The sequence below is a fragment of the Oncorhynchus kisutch genome, unplaced genomic scaffold, assembly GCF_002021735.2.
Source record: "Oncorhynchus kisutch isolate 150728-3 unplaced genomic scaffold, Okis_V2 scaffold870, whole genome shotgun sequence".
NCBI lineage: Eukaryota > Metazoa > Chordata > Actinopteri > Salmoniformes > Salmonidae > Oncorhynchus > Oncorhynchus kisutch.
The window spans coordinates 59,451-64,905 of NW_022262815.1; the positions used below are offsets into that span (position 1 = coordinate 59,451).

Below are 5,455 nucleotides of genomic sequence, written 5' to 3' on the forward strand. Positions count from 1 at the left end.
ACTACAGACTACACCCCAGCTGAACCAATCCAAAGATCCGATCTTCCAGAATCAACCTACTTTCTGTTCTATATATAAGTGGTGTACTGATTGTATCGGCCTCTTCTTCGTCTGCGTTTCCGTACGAACCAGCGGGAGAGCCGTAATTACGCTGTTCTAGATATCTTCACTCTGAATAAACTGTAGCTTGTCATACAATTTACCACCTTGTCTGAATCAATCCTTGACCGACTCGCCCGTCTACATATCCAATTTCTAACAAGAACCAATGGGATACTGACACCAGGCTGGAGGAGACTGTCTATCATCTGCAAACAACCTATCAGAAAGCCAGGACTACTAGAATCTACCTACGTCATTTCAATGTATAAAATGAACTGTACGATTGTGACCGGGCTCTCTTTTCTTTTTCCAATGGTTCGCATGAGAACTTGACGAAACGGAGCCGTGCACGTAATTGCCAGATATCATTACTCTTGAATAAACGGCCTTTACTATACCGTATCCGCCTTGTCCAGCGTCTCGACTTGGTCTCGTTTCTCATATACCTATTCATCAACACAAAAAAATTGGGCCAGGATTGTGTGTGTGTGTGTGTGTGTGTGTGTGTCTCTGTCTCTCTGTCTGTGTCTCTCTCTCTCTCTCTGTGACCTTCTTTTCATCCACAGCCCTCAAACTTGGAAGAGTGGGTTCCGGTAGCACCCGCGGGGACCCGGCCTACAGTGCACAGAGTGTGTCTCGGGCCCCCGACTTCCATATGACTCTGGTTTCTCTTCATTACGCACAAGCCTTTCGCCTTTTACTAAAGACTTCCGTGGAGAGGAACACTTATGAGTTCAATGTATTTTTGGAGTGGCTTTGCTTCTTGCAGAGCCCGGTATCTTGTTTCAAGAGAAATTGACATAGATGAGCCAGGATAGTGACTTAAAGACGCATTAGCGACTTTTTACAAAAAACACCTGCCTGCCTGCCTGCCTGCCTGCTGTTAGTAATTGGATATGTAGACGGACGAGTCGGTCAAGGATCGATTCAGACAAGGTGGTAAATTGTATGACAAGCTACAGTTTATTCAGAGTGAAGATATCTAGAACAGCGTAATTACGGCTCTCCCGCTGGTTCGTACGGAAGCGCAGACGAAGAAGAGACCGTTACAATCAGTACACCACTATTATATAGGAAAGAATGTAGGTTGATTCTGGAAGATCGGATCTTTGGATTGGTTCATCTGGGGTGTAGTCTGTAGTCTTCCGCCATTGGCTCAGTAGTCTGTCCGTCATCGTAGAATCCTCTTCGGGCATTCAACGTTCAGAGACAACGGAGATCATGTGTGTGTGCGCTGGTTTTGGCCATTAGTGTAATGCGGGAGCTATCCTGTAGGGGACCCCACAGGCTCAACTCTGAGTGGTAGCCCTTTATCAACAATAGTTTGGTCACCTACATAAGAATTAGCATTTCTCTACAAAACCCTCTCTTCACGTCTCACCAGAGACGTGACACAACCTAACTGGATCCAGACACAAAGAGAAACTTCTCCCAAGGGGACTATGAAATAAGGCACGGTTTTAAACAGAAATAGATATATATGTATTACATCATGTTCTCCATTCAATCCCACTATGTACTAAGTTGGCTACCAGCCACCTAGGAACTTACAACCCTCATTTTACAGAGCGGAGAACAACAGCTCAAAATAAAAGTAAATGCTTGTCTACATAAGCCAACTTTTTTCCCGCAGGAAAAAGTTGTGATTCCCTCTCTTCACATCTCCAAAGAGATGTGACTTAAACTAGGCAAGTCAGGCGGAATGATCCACTTGCATAACACATACATACATCCCCATAAGGCAACAGCAGATATAATGTAAACCTAAATAGGCACTCTCCTCCTCGAATTCATGTAGGTCTTTATCCAGCAGAGGAAACATCTGGGAAGGGGAGGAAGGGTCAATGGCTTTAGAGATAACCCTAGTGGCAAGGGGACGGATGCATGGAATGCAACAGCATCCACAGAGAACTAAAATGGCAGCGAACACCGAAATGGATACCAAAATGGAGGACACCAGGGTTTTATATTTACCAAACGCACTCATCCAGGAGTCCCCACATAGAGGTATCCATCCCAGAATGAGATTTCATTTTACCATTAAGCGTCCTCAAACCTTCTAGGGCCATGGTCAAGCTACCATCGGAGGCTGTGTTACTAGGGATGAAAGTGCAACACTGTTCACCAAACATAGTACAAGCTCCACCTTTCTCCGCCAGTAGCATATCTACTGCAATGCGATTCTGGAATGTCATAAGAGAAGTTGCAGCCAGGCTCTCATGCTCCATACCGTTATCTAACAACAACAAAAAAACGCTTGTTCTCGCAACCCCACGCTCTGAATGTGCCCTCCCTTCTGTATTTTTCCAGCATGAGAAAGTCCCCTGGCCCTGACACTTTTAACAATGTTTCAAGTCAGCTATGTTGCATAACACTTGCATACATCAACACAAGCCAACAGCAGATAATATTCAATCATATATATGGTAATGGCTATAATGTAAAACACAGGAACCAATAATCCCTCTTTTTCACACCCCCCAGGGTGTGAACAAAAACTCAGCAATGAATCATATAACAGTCACAGAGTTTAAAATACCTTCATGTCAAAAGAGAACAGCTCATTCAAAAACAGCACATTAAAAAAAAAAATTGTGTGAAATTTAAGTCCCCCTTTTGACACCCACAAGGGTGTCACTTAGCAAAAACAGGATAACACTTTATTGTTTATTGACATGTAAGATACCGGATAAAACTTTGGTCATGGAAAACAGAGTAAAACAAAGCAAAGCATTATTATAAACCATCTGGTCCTCTCAGCTACTCCTATCCTGCACCAGTTGGGCTTCATGCCACCCAGGGACTCAAAACCTTCACAACAGGGAGAACAAACATACTGGAAAGAAAACCCATCATAAAGATGTATAACAAGGAACTGTGGTGGTGTAAGATTTATTCTACTACCTCGCCCACAGCATACCATGGGTCATCCTCAGTCAGTCTCATCCTCCCCTGAAAGCATGCTTCAGTATCAGCATCTCCAACTGGAGCATCAAGCAAAGGCATCATCATGCCTGAAGCCTTCACCACATCTGTAACAGACTTCTTAAAACACGGTATGATGCAAGCAGCACAACACGTCAAATAACAAAAATTAGGGTCAGAAATCCAGTAACCACCATTCTAGTTTACTTACCAAAACCAGGCTCCCACTCAAGAGAACAGGCCAGACTCCTCCACCCCCGCCATGGTCCTCATCTCAGCAGATAGTGCATCAAGCCCACTAAGGGCCTTAGATATACTACTATCTGGACTGGTGTTATTAGGAATATACGTGCAACATTGTTCACCGAACATCTTGCATACGCCCCCCTGACTGGCAAGAAGCATATCCCAAGCAAGTCTATTCTGTCTGGCAACCCTAGATGTGGCCTCAAACTGTTCAGACATACCAGTGAGTGCATCACGGGGGTAATTAACAAAACGCTGTTGATCATAGTAGATGTAATGAATCCATGCAGTCTGTCTTGCATCCACCATGGCTGGACCTATAATCCATCATTCCTGCCCAAGGCCTGAAGCTCATGAGGAACCCCCACCGGCACTCCCAACAGGTTAGTGTGTATGTCAACTACATCCTCTGTCCATGGAGCACTACTTCTATGTCTCCCATGGGATGGAATGTTTTCAGGTCCCCTGGATACAGAACCCAACAACTGTTCAGCAGTAACATCAACAATGGTCAGTGGAATTATCAAACTGGTCAGAGCACACGTACCTTGCCAGTCTCCTCTAAGAATGAGTCTCAGCACTCTTTTGGGTCCACAGATCCACCACACATCAGCCAGACCACTAGTTTGGTTTAGGCCTGTAACTGGCCAAGTGGAATTAATGGTTATGTTACTACTGCAATCAGCTTCAGGCAATCTCCCATAATCAATGCCATTACCTGTACCCGTGATGCAACTGTAATTGCCCCCATATGCCTCAACACCCCAAGGGGCCCGATGAGGAGGTACTGTAGGAAACACAAGGCTCAAAGAGGAACAGAGAGTTGAATTGGCCTCAACCAGGTATAAACCTCTCAGAATACACAACCACCCCTCTCCTTCTCCTATAGCAAATGGGTGTGTAGCCAGAACAGGTCCATCATGACCAATGTTTCATGTAACTCATGTAGTCCTTTCTTTTCAGGGTCTTAACTGTACCTCATAAGAAAGCCACAAATTGTCCCTACCAATAACACCAGTCTCAGTGCCTAATTGATCAATAGCTGAATAGTCTAACATTAATTACCTGAATGGGATTTTTTAATACAGTGGTGGCAGGTTCGGTCCAGGGGTGGTAGAGGAGTGTGTCTGGCCCTGGTTCATCTGGGACCTCTGGTTTTGGCAGCACCTTAATAGAAAACACACCCATCGTGTCTGTCCCGGTCCTTTGTAGTCCGAGGGTGTAAGTGCCTGCATCAGAGAGCTTAATAGTTTTGATGGTTAGCAAGATTTCATCACCTTTACAAAGTTCAACAGTGCTCCCAGGTTTTCCCATATCATGAAAAACCTATCCACCTTTGTGGGATCCCCTATGCTATAAGGATACCCTCTCTTCCAATCCCAGAACTGTCCCAAGTCGGTTATCCTGTAATCCCCATACGGACACCCTCCCAATTTAATATAATTTCATTTATAATTTTCGTCCACTTGTTCTGTAGACATACATTCAGCATTCCACGGGTCAGAACCTGGAATCCGCTGGTACATCACCATCTATTTCCATCGATTTCTCCAGAGTCCTGGAAATAAGGCCTCATAGACAGGGAGTTAGACAACAGCCCCATAAAACTAAAACAGTCACACAGGTGAATGTAGCCCATAATACAGTGATCATAATATTTTCCCCATTTTCTAAACATATTATCAAACCCAATTAATCAGAAGTATCCACCCCAGTGTTTTCTGTCAACCCGTGATCCAGGGTGGTCAAACCAGCTGAGGCTTCGGGTACTGATTCATCCGGAGCTGTGTTATTTGGGATGTCACCCACGATAAGACAGCTCAGACAAACAGCTTCCATGTGAAGCCCCACCCTTTCCCCGAGAACACATCACTTAGCAAGAGCCAGACACATCTTCACTTCTATGAACAAAAACAGGGGTGACAGGACAGGGAGGATTTTCTTCATTCGAGAGATGGCCCCCGGAATTCTGTTAATTCCAGTTCTCCTCTCGAACACTGTTTATTGTTCGATAGTGTCCGTGTGTCTTACCCTCCCACCGTGCGATATGAATCCGGGTAGCTCTTTCAGCTAGCTGCCACCAGGAGACCTTGGTATGGTCCCCCCAACAAGCCTCTGGGACTGGATTGAGTGACTTCACCTGCAGTTCACCTATAATGCATAAAATGCTGGACATACAGGC

The 5,455-nt window shown here is 44.9% G+C and overlaps 1 non-coding gene across 1 annotated transcript; it reads left to right on the forward strand.

Moving 5' to 3' along the window:
* The first annotated feature begins 758 nt into the window (after window positions 1–758).
* On the forward strand, window positions 759–875 carry LOC116362695 (U5 spliceosomal RNA). The gene has a single exon (XR_004207780.1). It is a non-coding gene; the product is annotated as a U5 spliceosomal RNA (small nuclear RNA).
* The last annotated feature ends 4,580 nt before the right edge of the window (window positions 876–5,455 follow it).